A 23,545-nucleotide genomic window follows, 5' to 3' on the forward strand; every position below is an offset into this window, starting at 1 on the left:
GACATGATGGCTGGATTGCGTTTACATTACACTGAGATCCGATCACAATGCGTCCTCCACTTCCTCCGAACCTGGACACGCTGATCGGATAACATTCCAATCAGAAGCGCATTTACACTTGTCTTTTCAATGTGTATGTGGACAACATCCGGACACAGGTCGCATGTTAATGCAAGTGTAAACAAAGCCAAAGAAAGCAAGGATTTATTTGGACAGTTATCTCGAATTTGGTTTCATTGAAGCAATGGACAAAGTGAGAATTGAGTGTGTAATCTGTGGTGAGAGACTAGCGAATGAAAGCAGGAAGCCCTGCAAATTGACGAGGCATCAGAGCACCAAACACCCACTGACGGTTGGTAAACCCAGAGAATTCTTCCTGAGGAAAAGATAACTTGTTATATTAAATAGGCCCCAGAACATCAGAGAGCAGAACATCAGCTTTCACTAGAGCTGGAAATGAAAATAGACAGGCAACGGTTGCATCTGTAATGGAAACATTTGTTTTTCATTGATCTTCAACAGCTATTACAAAGGAATGTGAGTCACGTGTATATTATATTTGAACGGGAAATGTATGTATGTTTGTAGACTTGTAGCTCCTCCTCCTGGTCTTACACTCTGCAGGCAGGCAGGCTCTGAATGACTGTCTGACCTTCTCTTGCAAGAGAACAAATTACTCAGACAGACAATTTGACTCAGTGTCACTTAAGCAGTGATAATGTGTAAGAAATTTTTGCCACAACACATCATTCGAGTGCACTCTCCTCATTGCCCAATGAAAAAAGCGCACACCACCATCGGGGAAACTCTGCTCAAACGCGTTTGTGTAAAATTGGCGGGAAATAATGTGCGGGACACATGTGGCTTCCAAACTTAAAACGGTACCTCTTCCCAATAATTGTCACATTCACCTCCTTCATCTGTGTCTTCACCTCCTTCATCTGTGTCTTCACTATACTTCCCAGCATTCCCGGTCATCATCACCTGCACCTGGGTTAGGGTTAGGGTTACCTGCGTCCCATCACCAGCATGGACTATTAAAGCACTCACTGTCCCTGCAGTCACTGTCTGGTCTCGTCGATACATGACTCACAGACTCTCCATCTACCAACCTGTTACTTACCTGCTTCCTATCCATCTGTATCCATCCATCTTCGGTGTGACTGCATCCCATCCATCTACAAGAGAGAAAAGGACATTATCCATTCAGCTAAGCCTGTTTCATGTTTCTAGTCATTTGATCCTCACCTGTTATCTCTGACTGAATACACCACTCTCCACTCTGGCCCCTCTTCGATCCTGGGTGGGTGACGTCCAGTCCAGCCGAGCCTTCACCGCTGGTTCCGTCCAACACAAAACCCTCTTCACCGCTGGTTCCGTCCAGCACCAAGCCCACTTCACCGCTGGTTCCGTCCAGCACCAAGCCCTCTTCTCCGCTGGTTCCGTCCAGCACCAAGCCCTCTTCTCCGCTGGTTCCGTCCAGCACCAAGCCCTCTTCACCACTGGTTCCGTCCAACACAAAACCCTCTTCACCGCTGGTTCCGTCCAGCACCAAGCCCACTTCACCGCTGGTTCCGTCCAGCACCAAGCCCTCTTCTCCGCTGGTTCCGTCCAGCACCAAGCCCTCTTCACCGCTGGTTCCGTCCAGCACCAAGCCCTCTTCTCCGCTGGTTCCGTCTAGCACCAAGCCCTCTTCGCCGCTGGTTCTGTCCAGCCAATCCGAGCCAGAGCCCGCTGATCCCGAGCCAGAGCCCGCTGATCCCGAGCTAGAGCCCGCTGATCCCGCGCCAGAGCCCGCTGTTCCCGCGTCAGAGCCCGCTGATCCCGCGCAAGAGCCCGCTGATCCTGCGCCAGAGCCCGCTGATCCTGCGCCAGAGCCCGCTGATCCTGCGCCAGAGCCCGCTGATCCTGCGCCAGAGCCCGCTGATCCTGCGCCAGAGCCGGTGTCTGTTCCTGAGTTGGTGTCTGTTCCTGAGCCGGTGTCTGTTCCTGAGCCGGTGTCTGTTCCTGAGCCGGTGTCTGATCCCGAGCCTGTCCTTCTCCCCAAGAAATTTTTTTTTGGGGGGGGGGGGGGGCTATACGCCTTCGCCGTGGCCGGCCAAAGACCCACGGAGGCCTGAAAAAAGGAAAGCCTTCCTGCCAGTGTACGCTGAGCTGGTTGACATTATGGGGCACGCCACAGACAGATTGCAGTTGCAGTGGAGGCGCGTCCGGGAGGAACCCGCTCATGGTATTTTGGATGACCGGTTCCTCCCCACCCGTAAGCCACCAGCCCGGATGAGCCTTCCATTCTTTTCCGATTTCCACTCTGGGATCGAGAGGGTATGGAAGAACCCGTTTTCCTCACGTCTCTATCTGCATCAGTGGGCTAGTTTCGCTGCTGTGGAGGGAGCCGCGGAGCACGGATATGTGTCGATGCCGTCAGTGGACGAGACGTTGGCTAACTATCTCGCCTCTGGTCGGTCCTCTTCACTAAGAGCTCTGACCCTGCCATCCAAGCTGCTCAAGACATCTTCGCGCTTGAATGACAGAGCGTACACGGCAGCAGGTCAGGCAGGTGCGGTTCTGCACACCCTTGTGGTCTTCAGGCCTCCCAGGCCGACCTGCTGTGGGACCTCGATCAGGGGGCCTGGCCTGTCCCCTGACGCGGTCGCAGAGCTGCACCGCACCACAGATTTGACTCTCCGGGCCACCAAGCAGTCTGCTGTTCCCATCGGTGCTATGGTGGCCATGGAGAGACATCTGTGGCTCAACCAGGCTGACATCGGGGAGAAAGGAAACTTTTCTCCTCGATTCGCCGGTTTCACTTTCCGAGCTTTTCGGACCTTCCGTCGAGACGGTGGTCGATAAGTTCAGGGAGGGCGCACTCTGCGGCGTTTAAGAGCTGCATAACGCGGAGGTCCTCTGCCCAGCCACAGTCAGGCGGAAGGGCCTGGTCTGTCATGGTCTGAGGATCACAGACAGACCCAGAAGGCCAGTGTCGCTTCCCGTGCACCCCCTCCTCCCAGTATGGGGAGTAGGGCGTGCAGGAGGCGTAACTCCCGCGGGAGGCAGGATCTCAGGGAGGTGATCCAGAGGAAACACTCCCAAAATTAATGTTTGTAAGGTCCTTCCTGGTTATGAGCTCCCACATGCTGTGGTCGCCGGGTTACAGGCCTCACCGGGCCTTCCTGGTTATGAGTTCCCACATACTGTGTCGCCAGGTTACAGGCCTCACCAGGCCTTCCTGGTTATGAGTTCCCACATACTGTGGTCGCCAGGTTACAGGCCTCAACAGGCCTTCCTGGTTACGAGCTCCCACATACTGTGGTCACTGGGTTACAGGCCTCACCAGGCCTTCCTGGTTATGAGCTCCCACACATTGTGGTCGCCAGGTTACAGGCCTCAAACGGGAAGGCCACTGAGGCCTGCAACCTGACATGTGAAGACTCACTACTACACCTTAGCAACCACAATAAGTGGGGGTTTCACATTCAGGAAGGCCTGGTAAAGCCTGCATCCTGACATGTGACAACTCACAACCAGGAAGGCCAATGAAGCCTGAAGCCTGGTGACCACTGAGAGTGGGAGCATAGTACTCAGGAAAGGTGGTGAGGCTGTAGTCTGGCTACCACAGCATGTGGTAGCCAGTTATGGCTATGAGCCATGGTTATGAGCTCACACATTCTGTTGAGCTCCCACATGTGGTATCCATCAAGTTACAGACCTCTTCTGGCCTTCCTGATTATGAGCTCCCACATACTGATGAGCTACCACATACTGTGGTCGCCGGGTTATAGGCCTCACAAGGCCTTCCTGGCTATGAGCTCCTACATACTGGGAGTTATACTAGACCGCAACTGGTCTTTCGAAAATCATATTTCATATGTTACAAGAACAGCCTTTTTCCACCTTAGAAACATTGCAAAGCTACGTAACATGCTATCTGTCTCTGATGCAGAAAAGTTAGTTCATGCATTCATGACCTCGAGACTAGATTATTGTAATGCTTTATTAGCCTGTTGTCCTGCATCCTCAATAAACAAGCTACAGTTAGTGCAAAATGCAGCTGCTAGAGTTCTTACTGGGTCAAGAAAAAATGATCATATAACACCAATTTTATCATCTCTATACTGGTTACCTATCAAGTTCCGTATCAATTACAAAGTACTACTACTGACCTATAAAGCCCTAAATGGTTTAGCTCCGGTGTATTTAATGGACCTTATATCGCCCTACAATCCATCGCGTTCTTTAAGATCACTAAATTCGAGGCTTCTGGTCATTCCTAGGATATCTAAGTCCACTAAACTAGGGAGGGCGTTCTCACATTTAGCTCCAAAACTCTGGAATAGCCTTCCTGATATTGTTTGAGGCTCTGACTCGCTGTCCCAGTTTAAGACTAGATTAAAGACGCATCTCTTTAGCCAAGCATTCACATAATGCTTACCTTTTATACCACTGCTGAATCAGATCAAATGCATTTAATATTATAAAACTTAAAGAGTCTGTAGGTTATTTGTATAGGTTGCATAGTATTTACAGTCATTACGTTCCTGTGTATATTGTGTGAATGACGGGTGGTTGGGCAGATATTGTGTTTTGCAGTAGGTGGTATGCCATACGGAACCGTTGCCACTGAAACTGCATATTAATGCATCAGTGGGGCTCGACAGCCTTAGTCAAACGGGTTGGCGCGTATGGTTGGGTGGTTGGCAAATACTGTGTTTTGCGGTAGGTGGTATACCATACGGAACCGTTGCCACTGAAACTGCATATTAACTCACCAATGGGGCTCGACAGTCTTAGTCAAACGGGTTGGCGCGTATGGTTGGGTTGGGGAGAGATTGTGAGATTGTGGTTAGGTCTCGGCAGCAGGAGGGATGTAGAGGTCAGTAAGCTGGGCTGAGTTGAGTGGGGGACGGAAGGGGGGTGACTCTGGGACGCAAGAGTCACTGTCTACATGTTTTTATCATCTACGCTCGTGTTATGGAAATCATTATGAACAGCAGCTATGCTAATTATTTTCCCTTTTTGCTTTTCTGGTATTATCTCGGGACGCGAGTCCCGAGGAAAATGGCGTTTGTCAGCTCCAGTTTGTATCCAGCCTCTCACGGAGACTTCAGATGCCCCAATCACAAAGCCTGTGAAGAGACGACTCAACGCCGGCAATATGGACCCTCTATGGTGGACAGCACTGATCCTCAACAACTCGTCTCCATACCGGCGTGATTACTTCGACTTCCAAAAAGATGGAAATGGATAAATACTCTAAATGTTCCGATCCAATCTGACTTGTAATGCTGCCAGAATCATACACTGTTCCTTCGTTGGCCAGAGGAGAACTGGCCCTCCGACTGAGTCTGGTTTCTCCCAAGGTTTTTTTCTCCATTCTATCACCTGATGGAGTTTTGGTTCCTTGCCACTGTTGCCTTGGCTTTTGGCTTGCTTAGTTGGGGACATTTAACATTCAATAATATTATTGATCTGCCTTACTTAAGGTGGACGTTGACGCAATTTTCTTTTAGAAACAAACTTTGTTGTAGTATTATTTATGTTATCACTGTGAAGCTGCTTTGATACAATCTGTATTGTAAAAAGCGCTATATAAATAAAGGTGACTTGACTTGACATACTGTGGTCGCTGGGTTACAGGCCTCACCATACTTTCCTGGTTATGAGCTCCCACATTCTGTGGTCGCTGGGTTACAGGCCTCACCAGGCCTTCCTGGTTACGAGCTCCCACACACTGTGGTCGCCGGGTTACAGGCCTTATCCGGCCTTCTTGGTGATGGGCTCCTACATGTCAGGTTACAGGCCTCACCCGGCCTTCCTGAATGTGAGCTCCCACATGCTGTGGTAGCCAGACTACAACCTCACCACCTTTCCTGAGTACTATGCTCCCACTCTCAGTGGTCACCAGGCTTCAGGCTTCATTGGCCTTCCTGGTTGTGAGTTGTCACATGTCAGGATGCAGGCTTTACCAGGCCTTCCTGAATGTGAAACCCCCACTTATTGTGGTTGCTAAGGTGTAGTAGTGAGTCTTCACATGTCAGGTTGCAGGCCTCAGTGGCCTTCCTGAATGTGAGCTCCCCACGCATTGGGACTATCGGGTTACAGGCCTCGTCAGGCCTTTCTGATTTTGGGGTCCCACATGGTGTGGTTGGCAGGTTACAGGCCTCAAGATCGGCCTTCCTGAATACAGAGTGAAGTACATGCACCTATACTTCACCTATTCTTATGGTAAGTCACACAACGAGATGTCTTGTGTACTTTCTAAAATCCATTTCTTATGGTAAGGGTCAGGACCGGTAAACTTCTGTCCCTTCTTATGTGGCTCAGACCCAGATCCTTTCCTCGGGTCCCACTTTAAGAGGCATCCTGTCGCTAAAGTAGGCTACGACGGACGCCCTTCTCTGGCTAACTTCTGGAAGTAGCTCCCACTTGGTGTGTTTTTTTCAGGGTACAGGCCTTATCAGGTCTCCCTGAAAGTAAGCTCCCACAGGTTGTGGTCTCCAGGCTGGGTCTCACCGACCTTCCTGAGTACGAGCTCCCATCCGATGTGGTCGCCAGGTTACAGGCCTTACCAGGCCTTCCTAGTTTTGAACTCCCACGTGTTGGGGTCGCCAGGTTACAGGCCTCACTAGGCCTTCCTGGTTATGAGCTCCCACATACTGTTGTCGTCCGGGTTTAGGCTTCACTAGGCCTTCCTGGTTATGAGCTCCCACATACTGTGGTCGCCGGGTTATAGGCCTCACCAGGCCTTCCTGGTTCCAGAATGGCTATGCACACGCACTTTTCGTGTTTGCGTTTGTCCATATTTATGGAAGGGGTTTGCGCTGTACGCTTCTCCCCCTTTTTTATGTGGCTCAGACTCCGGTTCTTCACTTTGGGTCCCACTCTAGATGTGTCCTTTGTCGCAATACACTACGGCAGGCACTTCACTTGTTCAAGCTATCTCCCACAACTGGTGGTTTTAGGTCTCATTAGGCCTTTTCGAAGGTAGCCCCACATTGTGGGTCTGTCAGGTTATAGGCCTCTGGCCTTCCTGAAGGATGAGCTTCCACATGCTGTGGTCGTCGGGTTTTCAGGCCGCACAAGGGAACGGCCTTCCTGACATGAGCCCTCATGTATCGGAGCTCCCCACATAGGGGGTCATCAGGTCTTAGGCCTCAGTGACCTTCCTGATTTTGATCCCTCTCTTACTTCCTCAGTGCTCAACAGCGAGCACTGGGTAGACCCGTGGATTGAGTGGACGACTCCCGTTTGAGGTTGAGTCACACTCTCCGGAGGATCCCGTCTCTGTGATCCGAAACTCGATGGTTTCTGCCAGCTTCCCAGGCCTTCAGTTTTTGGATGCCAAAAGTCATTCTCTCACCTGACAACATCAGGAAGTTATCAATACCCACAGTTGAACAGTTGAACATGCTCAGTTTATTCTTGCACACATTCACGTTGTGATCTCAGAGTTGTGTATTGTAATGATACACACATTTTCACAGTGTTGGGTTTGTTTTCCCTGGTGTTCACTAGAGGTCCTCCTTCTCCACGTTGTCATTCACTTTTGGAACTACATTCCCCACAATCCTTGTCTGCGCTCATCACTGTTAATTGCACTCAGCTGTTCGCCATCATGATTGTCATGTTCTGTGTGTATATATACCCTGCCTGTTTAGTGTTTGTTATGGAGTCGTTGTTATTCGTCACACCATCTTGTAGTCTGCCTGTTTCTGTTTTGTTCTGTCTTGGATTGATATTATGGACTTTGACCCCCTGCCTGAACTGTTGTGAGTACGGATTACCCAAATAAATTACTGCTATTGGAACTTACCTGTTTGTGTGTGTGTAGCGTGACAGAACGACTCCGTCATGAATAGTTCCAGCAGTATGGGGTTCCGGGCCTCTTCCCCAGCCACCGAGGGGGGGAGGTCGCAATCTGGAGAAGTGCCACCTCGAATGAACATTTTCGAGTGTTTTGTACTGTGGGCTCGCATCACGGAGGAGACCGTGGCGGGAAAGTCCCCCGAGGCCCCTTCCTTCGAGAGAGGAGGATCGTTTGAGGGAACTCGTCTGGCCAGGTTTTCGGGGATCCGTGGAGGTCGCAGGAGAGTAGGTGCCAGAAACCAGGAACCACTCCGGAACCACTCTCCGCTTCGGTCACTCCTCGAACCTGGGCTGATGATGTCCATCCGCCGTTGATCTCGTCTAGCACAGAATCGGCACATCGCCATCAGAGACGGCGGAGGAGGAGGAAGACCTCTAGCCTCCTCAAGTGCCCGGAGGCCGTGCCCCAGCAGCCCGCCGTTCTTCCAGAGGTCGATCCAGAGACTGTTCAAGTCACGTCTGCCGATCCAGAGACTGTTCAAGTCACGTCTGCCGATCCAGAGACTGTTCAAGTCACGTCTGCCGATCCAGAGACTGTTCAGGTCACGTCTGCCGATCCAGAGACTGTTCAAGTCACGTCTGCCGATCCAGAGACTGTTCAAGTCACGTCTGCCGATCCAGAGACTGTTCAAGTCACGTCTGCCGATCCAGAGACTGTTCAGGCCACGTCTGCCCAGTCGGAGACGGATCAGGAGATGCCCATTCTCGTGGCCTCGAGGGCACTGACCAACTATTTAGAACGTCTAGCCCAGATCCTGGAGATGCCCTTCAGACCTTTCGTGTCCGTTGTGCCGGAGCCAGTGTCTGCTGTTCCTGCGCCGGAGCCAGTGTCTGCTGTTCCTGAGCCGGAGCCAGTGTCTGCAGTTCCTGAACCCGGGCCGCCCGATGAGTCGTCTGCTTCGCCCGGGCCGCCCGATGGACTGTCTGCTTCGCCCGGGCCGCCGGCTTAACCATCACCCCCTGTTTCTGTTCCCTTCCATGGACCTGGCCCCCCATCCCTCCCCCTGATCCTCCATCATTCCACCTCCCTCCTGGACTCTTGTTTTGTTTGTTTTTTTGTGGGTCTTGGAGCGTCTGGAAGCCGCTCCGTAGAGGGGGGGTTATGTCACAGTGTTGGGTTTGTGTTCCCTGGTGTCCACTAGAGGTCCTCCTTCTCCACGGTGTCATTCACTTTTGGAACTACATTCCCCACAATCCCTGATATTATGGACTTTGACCCCCTGCCTGAACTGTTGTGAGTACGTATTACCCAAATAAATTACTGCTATTGGAACTTACCTGTGTGTGTGTGTACCGTGACACAGAGACCATACTGTATTATTCCTGATACTGGACATAGTGTCACTCAAACATCTGATGATGTTATCTCGGCCAGATTGCGTTTGTTACTAGGCAATTAAATGCGCGAACACACGGAAGTAGACGCAACATTCTCAGCTACCGTAAGTTTGTTACTAGGTAACCAACAACATCGCGCGAACACATGTCGTGATGGAGTTGGTAAGTTAAAGGGATAGTTCACCCAAAAATTAAAATTCTGTCAGTATTTACTCACCCTCATATTGTTCCAACCCCGTAAGACCTTCGTTCATCTTCGGAACACGAACTAAGATATTTTTGATGAAATCTGAGAGCTGGATCACTCCTCCATAGGCTTCTGCGGGAATTTAACTTGCCGGCTTCGAAAAGTTATTAAATACATAGTTAAAATAGTCCAAGTGACTACAGTGGCTCAATCTTAAGTTTATCAAACGACGAGAATACTTTTTGTGCGCAAAAAACAAACAAAAATAACGACTTTATTTCAACTATTCATGTCCTTCTCTGTGGGCCTCGAGTGAGTTCACTAGTGTACGTTAATAGCGTAAGCTTCTGTTGTTGTACGTCACACGCATCACACACATGACCAGCATCGGCTTAAAACTACTTCCCAGTGGATCCTCAAAGTAGCCTTGTCTTTTGGAAGCTCTGTGATGTCATGTAAAGTGCAAAGTTCATTGTTGAAGTCAGCAGAGGTGTCAAATCCAGGGTCAGAAAGTAAAAGTCCTGCCATATTTTTATTTCACCCATGAACTCACACAGCAAAAACACCTGTGTTAAATTAACTCTCATGGGAGTGTTGACTCAAGAGTGTTAAAGTTACTGTTACAATTAAGTGATTGATTGAGTGATGACTAGTATTATTGAAGACACCTGATGATAACAAGCAGAATCACTGAAGGAGAAAGGCACATTTTTAAGTCTCCATTATGGTGGTCAGTGTTTACTTTAGTTCAGCTCTTGACCCTTAAACTGATAATGTTCGTTTTTTTGTTTGACTGTTGTAACTGAGTTATAACTGTCAGATGAACAACAAGAAAAGCTGGTCTGGTGGTGTTGGTTGTGTTTAGATGAAATCACATGTTGACATTGACCTGAATCACAGAACTCATTAAGAAAAATTTACCTTATTGATTACAACAGAATATGATTATACAGTGTACTATTTTCTGCATTATCAATATAACCCAAAACATATCTTAAAAGTTGTTCTGATTCAAAAACTTTAAATGAATTTTGGACACACAGACATCAAGAATCAGCCTGTGATTCTCACCAATGGTGACAATTATAAAGCATGTTGCAGTGCATTCTGGGTGCAACCAATCAAAACTCATCCATGGCTCCCATCATGCATTGCGGTATGAATAAATTATGATCTGAAATTTCTTAGTAATTTCCTTAACCTAATTGAATATTCTGTTTGTCACCATGGTTGAGACTCATACACTGAATATTGATGTCTGTGTGTGCCTAAAAGAAAGAGTTGCTTTTTTTATCAGAACAACTTAAAATAAATAATTTAGATTATACAGATAAACTTGGATTATTTTCTTTAGAAACGTTGTGATCCTGTAATGACCAACATGCTTTTAAGATAAGAGAAGGCTCTAAACAAGTTCAGTGACACTGATCAAATGATGATTATGTGTAAACATAACATCATCTGACCACCTTTTCTCTTTGCTCATCTGGCTGTTATAACTCAATTACAACAGTCAAACAAAAGATTGATTAAATATTTAAAGGTCACCTGCCCAACTAAAACAAAGACTGATCTCCCTAATGGTGACTAAAAATTTAGATTTTCTCCATCAGTGTTAATTTAATACTCATATTTTAACACTTTAACAATATTGAGTCTGGAACCAAATAATCTCCCATGAGAGTTCATTTAACAAAGGAGTTTTTGCTGTGTGAGTTCATGGGTGGAATAAAAATATGGCAGGAATTTTACTTTCTGACCATGGATTTGACACCTCTGGAAGTCAGGGTCTTCATACTGGATAACAAAACTTCCCATTATCTGCGTTTTTTCACAGAGAACTGCATAGAGTTCTTCAATTGACGATGGTGTGGGTATTGATAACTTCCTGATGTTGTCAGGTGAGAGAATGACTCGAAGTAACATTGTTTCCTGGGAAAGAAAATTAAGAGATTAAATTTTAGAAAAGTAAAAATCTCTTAGCAGACACCATAATCTTTCCACCTACATTGTATGATGCCAGAGGGTAGAAATCAATGAGATCTTGTGGGTTGACAATGGCTACATTGCAGTAAGTACTTCCAACAATTTCATATGCTCTAAAATGTTCATAGTACTACCATGAAGACAGTTGTTCCACTATGAATGAGACCTCTGTGCCAACAACCAGAATACTGTGAATTCGACCAAACTCTGGAAAGCCATCACTAAGTCCAATTGGTAGAATCATTCCTTTACTACACAAAGTCCCAAGCAATGTTGCATTTGTTGCCAGGGACAAGGAACTCAGATTTGGATATTTGTTTTCAACAGCTGTCCGCAGCCGCGGTTCAACAGCTGACAATTTGACCACTTTAAATTTTTCAACATGCAATGGTGCTTTGAAGAAATTTTGAGCGTCCCAAGCAAAAGCAATCATTGACTGATGCCTACTTGCCAACGTTTTGAGGGGATTTTTGAAGTTGCGGGTGTCGTGCACCACCCGCTTGAAGAAGCTATGCTTCGCTTCATACCGCATTGTCCACAGATCAGCCAAAGGGCCAAAACAGCGGATCAAGTGTGGATAATGCTCAAGGTAATGATGTTTAGGTATAAACCTTTCATTAGGAAAAATGGTAAATGGACTGCATTTATATAGCGCTTTCACAGACCCAATGGCCACCAAAGCACTTTACATATTTGCCTCTCATTCACCCATTCACTCAGTCATTCATACACCGACGGCGGTGTCAGCCATGCAAGGCGCCACTCAGCTCGTCGGGAGCAGCTGGGGTTAGGTGTCTTGCTCATGGACACCTCGACACTTGGTCAGGTGGAACCAGGGATAGAACCACCAACCTTTCGGTTTGTAGACAACCTACATGAACCACTGAGCCACTGTCGCCCCTAAAATATCAGTGAACAACTGGCGATGATCAGAAATTTTACTCTCTAGATAACAGAGAGATTCTTCTGAAAGCTTTGAACTAACCACTAATTCCACAATGTCTTTTAAGTCCATTAAAAGTTGCCATGCTTTTTCATCCTCACGCACCAAACCACCTACCATGAGAGGGAGCAGTCTAATTAAGGCCCAATTTTCATGTGCATTTCCTCCAACTGTTTTTTTCAAGTGAAATGTCTTTGGAATTCTTTGAGGGCGATTCACTTTATCTGAATATGAATATTGAAATGATTGGATAATGTTATTGAGCTGATCAAATGTAAAGTACTTGGCACCAATCAATTTCTGCAGACACAGAGCCAATTCCCTAGGTATTACCCCTTCAAACAGATTGTGTAAAACATCTGGAGGAAAACCAGTGATGACATGAAAGGAGGATAGGTGTTTCTGAAGAACACATTCAGCTTTCACACCATTCACATTTGTTACCGACTCATTGCTCTTCAACTCAGCAATGCATTGATCATGTTGCTCATGACTTCCTAGTGGAAAGAGCCCCTGCCTAACTTCTGAGGTCTGAATGTCTTTCAAAGATGCTAAGCAAAATCTGCAGAATTTTTCAACGCGAAAACTTTCCTGAAAACCTGCAAGTCCATGCGTACCAAGATTGTCTGCAGACACATTAAGCACAGTTCCCATTGTATTTGAGTTAGCAATTGACAGAATGTCATTTACACTATCAATAATCTGTTGAGAGGCACTTTGGGACACATGCAACTGTGACTGCATACACAAGAATAAGGCAGCAAGTTTGTGTTCAAGTACTGGCTCACATTCCTCAAGGTTTGAATCTGAAATATGATAATCTTCCTGAATGTCATCAGCTTGATATGACGGACTTTGTGAAACTGAGACTGTGTCAAACTCATTGCCTGTACTGCCTACTGTACAGACAGATGTGCAGAGTTCATTCAAAGTTTGTTTTCTGTGTTTCTTTGACTTGTGAGCTCTGAAAGTTGTGTTGTTGTTGCTGCTAAAATCACAGTTGGAGAATGGATAATGAACTCGCTCATGGTTTTGCAAATGTCTTCCTAAATGTTTCAGAAATTGATTAAGTGAGCAAATATCTGAGAATGCACATAATTCACACCGAAAACTGGCATGGTCAGTGTCTGTCTGAGTTGGCCTGTCTATTTTAGGATGTGCTCTCCATAAATGGGTTTTTAAGGCCCCTGTTGTTGTAAAAATACAAACACAGTCTGGATGAATGCAGGGAAAAGAACCTTTACCTGCTTGCCAATGATGAAGCTTGTAGTGCTTAAGCAGGGTGTCTTGCCACAGATGTGAAAATTTACAATAGCGGCACTGCATTTTTAAGTCTGAAAAAAAATACCTGAAATACAAACAAATACAAATGCATAATTAACTCATAGTTCTATACACAGAACAACCATACTTAAGTATTTTGTAGGGTTTTCTTAAACCTAACAATGGCGCATTAGCCATCATGCCTCTTCTAGGCTAAGTATAGCTGGGTTCTAGGCTAACAGGGGGTTTGGTGAGGCAAACTGATAACGTTAAACAGCTAACAACTCTGGTAACATTAGCAGCTATTCGTTTTCGTGTTAGCGCAACTGTTATATTTATTTATTTATTTTTATCGGACTGAAATATTTCACTCTTGCAAAAGGAGGCTTTGTGCAAAGTACTAGCTGCTAACACGATGGCACACGTGCTTTGAATGGCAACTAACTGTTAGAACTAGCCTAAATGATCAGTCACTCTGTGATAGCAAAAGCACTAACGTTAGTTGTCAAGACTAGCTGTCTGTTGCAGTCAATTATCATACATATCATAAGCAAGAATGCAAATGGAATTCGAAAATATTGACCATTAAAAATATTAAACGGGAACATGTCATGCTTAACCGTTAGGGTCAACGTTAAAACCACATGCCAGTTGGAAAGGAATGCCAAGCTTTATGTTAAAATAATTTTCCAGCACTGCTAATCACTGTAGGTAACGTTACTCACAATGAAGCTATTTCAAACTTTGTTGATAGACAGTAGATATATTCTTAACCTAAATTAGCTCTTTACCTCGGTGCAAAGTATTAGCTGCTAACACAATGGCACACGTGCTTTGAATGGCAACTAACTGTTAGAACTAGCCTAAATGATCAGTCACTCTGTGATAGCAAAAGCACTAACGTTAGTTGTCAAGACTAGCTGTCTGTTGCAGTCAATTATCATACATATCATAAGCCAGAATGCAAATGGGATTTGAAAATATTGACCATTAAAAATATTAAACGGGAACATGTCATGCTTAACCGTTAGGGTCAACGTTAAAACCACATGCCAGTTGGAAAGGAATGCTAAGCTTTATGTTAAAATGATTTTCCAGCACTGCTAATCACTGTAGGTAACGTTACTCACAATAAAGCTATTTCAAACTTTGTTGATAGACAATAGATATATTCTTAACCTAAATTAGCTCATTACCTCGCAACACAAAGACAGGGAACTAACTTTGAAGCACTCACCACTTCAATGTCGTGACTCGTGGTGGGGGAAATTCCAGAAGCCTGGTAGAACTCCTTTGCGCATGCTCAGACGATTGACGCTGTTCCCTTTTGCTCGGCCAACATAATATTTTTTGTGCAACGTTAAATGTTCTGTGAACACAATTATTTATTTTCTCCTTATGAACATTTTGTAGTACAGTCATGGAAATCATGTAACCATTGACCAAACATATTTTTCTTTTTTGACACAACCATTAAGTTGTGCCAACATGTATTTCCTCATTTGTACAACTTTTTGCATCAATAATTTTTTACAGTGTATGACTGTCGTGTCTGGGGAGAAGGGATTTGTGGGAAGAGTGGGTTGAGTTAAGTGAGTGTTCGCACCTGACCACTGATGAGCGTGAAGGAGCAGGAGCTTTGAAACAATAATTATCATGAGTTTCAAGGGGAGGGGGAGCGGTAAAAAGGTGAGCACCGTGAAGGGAAGCGTCTGAGAAGCGGTGTGTTGTTTCTAACGCCGAGCTGCACTCAAGGTTGGGGGGCGGGTGCCGTTCGCATGCTATTTAAGGCTGCCGGCGGCGAAGATAGTTTAGCGGGCTAACCTGTAGATAAGGGCGGGTATAGGAGTGCGTGGGCGGCGCGGCTTCTCAGCAAGGGGTGCTCCGTTTCCGCTATAGTTCGGAGGCCTCCCGAGCGCTGGACTGGTGTCTGCCTTTTCCCCTTACCAACCAGCGCCAAAACCTAGACCCCGGGGGAGGGTCTCGCATCCTTGGAGAGTTAAGTGTTGAACTTCTTGTATGAGTGAGTGTGTGTGTGTGTGTGTGTGTGTGTGTGTGTATGTATGTATGTATGTCTCTATGTATGTGTGTGTGATTTTAAATCTGGCAGTGTATCCATTTCATGACGGGGTGGGGGGGTTGTGATGAACTGAATTCTTATGTAGTAGTCTGAGCTTCTTGGGTATGAAGTTTATGTGCATTTGAACGTGTGCAGTTTCCTACGGGGGTGATGTGTGTATTATAGCTTTGCCTATTTATTGCAGTGTTCTCTGTGGAGCATGCTCCATCGTGGTGTTGTTCGCCCAGGCTGATTAGCATTTGTGTTTGGGACTTCAAGAGCCTAACTCAGTCTGTCATGATTCTGCCCTCGTGTCCTTCATTTTCTCTAGTCTTGAGGCAGGATCATGACAGACCCATGTTTTGTGTGCAAGCACATGGCCTTTTGTTTGGGCCATGTGCTTGTGTTGTCTCGTTACTTAACCCCGCCCCCTTGTTATCCTCGTTTTGTAGTTATTGCTTTACCTGTGTCACCTGTTATGCTATCATTAGTCTCCCTACTTAATCCCCTTGTGTTTGCTGTCCTGTGTCGGTTCATTGCGTATCATATCTGTGAGTACCTTGTGGAAAGTCTTGTCATTGTGAGAAATTATTAGAAGTGTTGTTTGTTTATTGTGCAGTCATAGTTTAGTCTTGTCAGCCTAAGATTCCTTGTCCCATCCGGGTTTTGCCCCATCGTGGGTTTTGTTTTCCTGTTTTGTACCAATAAACCTTGTGTTCATTGCACACTGTCTGCGATTGGGTTCATCTCTCCTCACCATCATAACACAGTCTGACATGTTTGGTAACTGCCTGAATTATATTAAATAAAGATTATGGTTTCTGCCTCTGTGGTGCTGCCTGCTTTGTAGAGTGGATTCCTCTAGCCGTAACAATCTGACAACACAATCTAGGTTTATTACAATATACATCATTTCAATGAAAATGCCAAACTAATCAAATCTGTTTTTCTTACTTAACACCAGCTTGAGTAAGTGATATGATGAATTCAGTATGAACACACAGGATTCAGCTTAATGGTATACAACTTATGAAGGATTTGAATATAGGCCTATTTTATATTTATTATTATATATTTATGTGTGCGCGTTAAAGTACCATTCCAGCGGCGAGGATGATGCTGAGCCAAATCAGAAAGTCAGGAAGGATTGTCTTCTCTTCTGGGGCCTGGCACGTTTATTGAACCAATCTGGGGTGCATCTTCAAAAACAGTGCTTTAATCTCTTGACAAACTCAAAGATGTAAATGACATTTGTATGTATTCTAAATTAAAGACACAGGTTGTACTGAATGTCAGCTTGCTTATTTTGCTCAAGATACGGATTTATTAAGTCCACATGTCATGCAATTTAGAAACTCTGCTTCTAACCACAGCTCGAGATCTGTCGTTCCAACCACACAACTTTGCGATGCTGTTTGCGAATGTTCGTTGGAACGATGTTTTCGGGAAACAGCGACTTGTTGAACTGCTGATAACGACGGAACTTGCGACCATAGTTGGCTAACGATGGTTTCGGTTAGAGTTAGCGAGAAGCTCATTTGATTGGCTACATGAAGGTGGACCCGCCCCCTCATCTTCGCGCTTGCAAAACTCCCTAATGAGTGAGAGAATCGCGTCAAAACTGTAAGCACAAATAAAAGAAGACGCAACTGTACAAATCGGAGTTATTTCAGGAACTTTTTGCCTCATGTACACAACAAGACATTTAGACATTTGCAACAGTTTATTTTTTATGCATCCAGATACGCATGTTGTTTTCGGTTGCAAATCACTGTTCACAGGCCTGCGATGATTGTTGATGATGATGAATTTTATTTATAATGCACTATACATTTGACATCAAATCTCATAGTGCTTACATGAAAAAAATAAAAATAAATAAATAAATAAAAATAAGATAAAAATCAATACGCAGACACTTAAAAACACATAAAAATACTTAAAAATATGCTTTTCTAAAAAGATAAGTTTTCAGCTCTTTTTTAAAAACATCAGTAGTCTTGGGAGTTCTGAGTTGTTCCGGAAGGGCATTCCATAGACGAGGGGCGGATGCTTTAAAAGCCCTGTCGCCCATAGTCTTGAGCCGTGTCCTAGGTGTAACCAGGAGATGCCGTTTGCCTGCTCTGGTCCGGGTGGAAGTGTGTAAGGAAAGGAGATCAGTGAGGTATGTGGGGGCCGCACCATGCAGACAGTGGTGAGTGTGTAGGAGGATCTTATATTCTATACGGTAATAAACAGGGAGCCAGTGTAGGGATTTTAGGATAGGGGTGATGTGCTCGTGTTTCCGCACCCTCATTAGGACCCTGGCAGCACTATTCTGCACAAATTGGAGCTTTTGAAGGCTCCTACCAGGGATTCCCCACAGGAGTGCGTTACAGTAATCCAGCCTGGAGGAGACAAAGGCATGGACGAGCTTCTCTGCAGCTGGGAAGGAAAGAAAGGAACGCAGTTTGGAAATATTACGGAGGTGAAAAAACCAGGTCTTACAAATTGAGGTGACATGATTGTCAAAAGAAAGGTATGGGTCAAACTTGACCCCAAGGTTAGTAACGGAGGGAGAGAGGGGAATAGTATTGCCGAGAAAAGAAACAAGTGTGATAGGTGACGAACGTAATTGGTGAGGCGTTCCAATTTGAATGGCTTCTGTTTTTGAGCCATTCAGCTGCAGAAAATTTTGATTCATCCATGCCCCGATCTCCTCCAGGCAGGAGGTGAGGCGGGAAATGATGGCAGAGGGGGAACCGGAGGGAGTGATATGAAGATAAAGTTGTGTGTTGTCAGCATAGCAATGGTAGTGAATTCCATGCCTGCTGATGACACTACCAAGGGGAAGCGTGTAAATAGTAAAAAGGGTTGGACCGAGTACGGATCCCTGGGGGACCCCGCAGGTGACAATGTGAGGTGAGGATTTTGCCTCCCCCAAGGCTACACACTCAGTCCTATCTGTAAGATAGGAGCGAAACCATTGTAGGGAAGTGTCGGAGAGACCAATATAGTGCTGAAGTCTATGAAGGAGGATACGATGATCAACAGTATCAAATGCAGCAGAGAGGTCGAGGAGGATAAGCAGAGAAGTGGAACCAGAGTCAGAGGCCATAAGGAGGTCACTAGTCACTCTGAGGAGGGCTGTCTCTGTACTGTATTGAGAGCGAAAACCAGATTGATATTTATCGTACAAACCTTTAGAACTGATGTGGGTATGAAGCTGGGAGGAAACCACTTTTTCTAGCACCTTTGAAATGAAAGAGAGGTTAGAGATGGGTCTGTAATTTGACAGAGGTTCAGGATCTAGGGTGGGTTTTTTAAGAAGAGGTTTAATAATAGCTGTTTTTAGAGCTATTGGAACATTTCCTGTTTTCAGTGAAAGATTTATCAATTTAGTTATAAGAGGGCTAATGGAAGAGTGGTGGGTTTTGAGCAGAGCGGTGGGGAGGGGATCAAGAGAGCAAGTGGATGATTTAGATTTACGGATAATAATCTCAACCTCCTGCTGCGTTGTAGGTGAAAAATTGGAAAGTTTTTGCGTGATCAGTACTGTAGGGGTGTCAGGAGTGGGACAAGTGAGAGGAGAGAGAGCTGAACGGACACAGTCTATTTTGGAAATGAAAAAGTTCATAAATTTATTACAATTTGAGTCGGTATAGCTGTAGAATGATGGAGTCTGTGGTTTGAGAAGGTGGTTAATTGTGGAGAACAATTTTTTGGAGTCGCCTGCATTGTTGTTAATCAGCATGGAATAATGCTGTGACCTAGCCTTTGAGAGAGCTCTAGCATAGGCCCTACGATGCTCTTGATAGGCCAATTTATGCACCATCAAGCCAGATTTTTTATAGGTCCGCTCCAGGACACGACCAGACTGCTTCATCTCTCTAAGTTCTCCTGTGAACCAGGGTGCGGACCTAGAGAAAGTGACAGTCCGGCTAAATTTGCCGGACTGTCTGACTGTCTGATTGTGGCCGTATTTCGGCAAAATAAACGTGCCAAAAGTGTAAGTGCGGAAAAAATGGAAGTCAGAAGAATACAGATCATATTTATTTTATTTTCAGCGTAAAGCTGCAGTTTCACAATACATGAATTACACTTACGAAAACCAGTCAAATGTTGCAGATTATATTTCTTTTTTTCTTACGCTTGAAATGCGATTTACACCTTTACAAATCTTCTCTTGCGCATGCAAATTTAATTTACGCTTGCAATCTTATGCACACTTTCACAAATCTTACCCTGCGCATGCGATTCTTTATGACATCATATTACCTTCATAGTAGTTATCAAACGATCAAACTAGCTATATTTAGATTAATGTGGACATATTATGCTGCTGTAATTATTTATCTGTAGTGGTTGATGAAGATGAGTGTCATTAGTGATTGTTTTTGTGTTATTGATGTTTTATCCATGTCATAGTGTGAGAAATTACAGTATTTTCTTTCAGTAGAGCAGTTTTACAGGCTTTTATCATCTTTCTGACTCAATTAATGTGTTTCTAACAGCAAACACTCAGAATAAAGTGAGATGATCTGCTGATGATCCTGAATGGCTTGTTGAATGAGTGTTGATAGTCTGAGGATCATCAATATTAACAGATCTGCTGAAAACACTCTCTATTTAATGACAATAGTTCCTGTTTTCACCTCATTTATTATGCTGATGTCTTCAGAGCTCCTGTAAATTGACACTTAAAGCTCATTTCATTGGTTTCAGCAGACTGAGGGGATTTGTTGGCTACTATATATATGTTTATTTCTGTTTATGATTTTAACTGTTTTTCTTACCATTATTTATATATAATTATATTAAATTATTTATTTACTTTTCTATATTTCTAGTTACCTGTATTTTTTGAAGAAGCAGAATAATGTTAGGATTAGCAATAAAAATAATTAAAAATAATTAAAGAATTTGCATCAGTTACTGTACAATGAAAAGATAGACAGACATAAATGCTTAGAAGTGTAATTTATTATAAAAACAAATTCAGTAATTTATATTTTTGATTTAGGTAGATCAGCTCCTCCCACACTGGAATACATCATCAGTGAAGCTCCTCCCACTGCAATCACATCATCAGTGAAGCTCCTCCCACTGTAATTTTCCAATAAATGCTGTAAATTCCCATCAGCTGCAATTGAAGACGAGCATCAGAGCATCAGGAAGAGCTGAAATCTGCAAAGACTGAGTTTATTAAAGAGGACAGTGAGAACACGAGTGATCCAGAACCTGCAGAATGAAACACACTGAAGATCCTGAAGAACAAAGAGGTTGGTGTTTATTCTTCATTCATTCATGATGCTGCAGAACATTCATGTTAGAAACATTCAAGCACTTCATCACATTTAGATAAACAGTTAAACTATGAAATGGTACAGAATCTTCTGGGTTTTTCTTCAACAAATGGTCAGTAAAGGGAGATATGAGACATTTTTATTTTGATTGTCAACAGATCAAGCTAAATACTATTTTAACTGTTTTATTTTACATTTATTTTATATCTGGTTCACAATTTGCAAAAACGTTACCAGAATTCTAGTCATTTTCAACATTTTTAGGAATAATCAGTAAACACCAAGTTACTGATAAAGTCGTATTTGTCAAATATCATACAAGTTATTCATAGTTATAGAGATTCTTCTTACAGTAACTTTGGTATCAGGGTTGATGAATACAGTCAATGCTACAGTTTGTGTAAAAACTGAGACAATGGATTGAGATCATTCTCTTGTCTTCCCATCATGCAGTAGAAAGAGCCCAGATGATGTCACTTCGTGAGTGTCACAGTTTTAAGAAATGCTCTGTTTTTAAAAGGAGGAAATCATGTCAGGAGTAACAGGGATGAGTGAAACATGTAGGACACAGATAATGCTAATACAAATAGTTCATTTAAAACTAGTTAAAGCCACTCTATACTTTGAGCGTGTGAAATTTCTACAGACACTGCAACGGTCGTGAAATGACGTCACATTCTGCGGAAGTTTTTTTTAATAACATACATTTAACAAATAATAATAATTCAAAATTTAAAAATAACCAATCCACTCCACTTGAATGCCTAACGCTTGTGTTATTTCTCACAGGGTTATTCACTTGAGCTTGTGTTTCTGGTGTCCCACTTTCACATGCGTATGAATGGAAGTCAGTGCAAGGAAAAGTCTAGTGTGAACGGCCATTAATAATTAAAACATTTTAGTCAAATAAATTTCAATCTCAAAGTTGGTGTTGAAACATGGCAGTATTGTATATTTTAATGTTAATACCATGTTATATAATGTTGTCATTGATCAAATACATTTAATAGTTCTTGCTAAAGAAACATGGGATTCGTGCCTATAATGTTTAAAAAATAATAATTTGAAGATAAATGAGAGTTTTTCTTTCATGTTAGACCTGATGGAAGAGAGTGAGGAGAGAGAAGAACTGAGTGAAGTGAAGGAGGAACATCATGTCCAACCTGGAGAAAAACCTTTGAGTCGCTCAAAGACTAAACAGACATTTTTAAAGAAAAGACCCAAGAAATCTTTCACCTGCACTCAGTGTGGAAACAGTTTCACAAGCAAATCTAAACTTGAGATTCACATGAGAGTTCACACTGGAGAGAAGCCGTTCACATGTGATCAGTGCGGGAAGAGTTTCAGTCGATCTTCACACCTTAAAGAACACATGATGATCCACACCGGAGAGAAGCCGTTCACATGTAATCACTGCGGCAAAACATTTCTTAGGGCATCAGAGCTGAAGAGACACCTGACAGTTCATATGAAGGAGAAGCCGCATTCATGTTCTGTGTGTGGAAAGAGTTTTTCACTGTGGTGTAATTTACATAGACATGAGAAAACTCACACTGGTGTGAGAGAGTACATGTGCTTTGAGTGTGAGAAGACTTTTACGACAGCGGGCAGTTTAAAACTGCACCAGAGAATTCACACTGGAGAAAAACCTTACAAGTGTTCACACTGTGATAAGAGATTCAGTCAGTCGGCAGATATGAAAACACATGAGAGGATCCACACTGGAGAAAAACCTTACAAGTGTTCACACTGCGACAAGAGATTCAGTCGGTCATCAACTCTGAAAACACATGAGAGGATCCACACTGGAGAAAAACCTTACAAGTGTTCACACTGCGACAAGAGATTCAGTCGGTCATCATGTCTGAAAACACATGAGAGGATCCACACTGGAGAAAAACCTTACAAGTGTTCACACTGTGACAAGAGATTCAGTGACTCATCAACTCTGAAAACACATGAGAGGATTCACAGCAGAGAGAAGCTGCACACGTGTGATCAGTGTGGGAAGAGTTTCTCTATTAAAAGAAACCTGAAGCTACACATGAAGATCCACACAGTGGAGAAACCACTGAAACACAGTCTGAGATCACGGTAAGTAGTTTATTTTCATGTGCTGAGCAACAAAGTGTCTTCTGTGTAAGTTAGCCACACATCACTCTATAGCCAAATCTCTCCTCTCCACCTATAGCCGTGTGTGTGGTGAGCACAGGACACTTTGTAATACAACATCAGAACTTCCTGAAATGGTGCAGTTGACACTGTGAGGTGTACTCTCCAGCTGATGTGAAATTGGGCTGTGGAAACTAGGATTTAAAAAACAAAATGATTTTATGAATGTATAGCCAAAACTGCGTATTTATGAACTTTGGAGGGCTCTCACTTTGGGATAGATAGATAGATCAAAACTGTCAGATAGATAGATCAAAACTGACAGATAGATAGATAGATAGATAGATAGATAGATAGATAGATAGATAGATAGATAGATAGATAGAGATCAAAAATGATAGATAGACAGATAGATAGATAGATAGATAGATCAAAACTGTCAGATAGATCAAAATGATAGATAGATAGATAGATAGATAGATAGATAGATAGATAGGTCAAAAATGATA

This window comes from Siphateles boraxobius, unplaced genomic scaffold (assembly GCF_051911475.1).
Source record: "Siphateles boraxobius isolate OS27281-9 unplaced genomic scaffold, OSU_SipBor_1 54, whole genome shotgun sequence".
Classification (NCBI taxonomy): domain Eukaryota; kingdom Metazoa; phylum Chordata; class Actinopteri; order Cypriniformes; family Leuciscidae; genus Siphateles; species Siphateles boraxobius.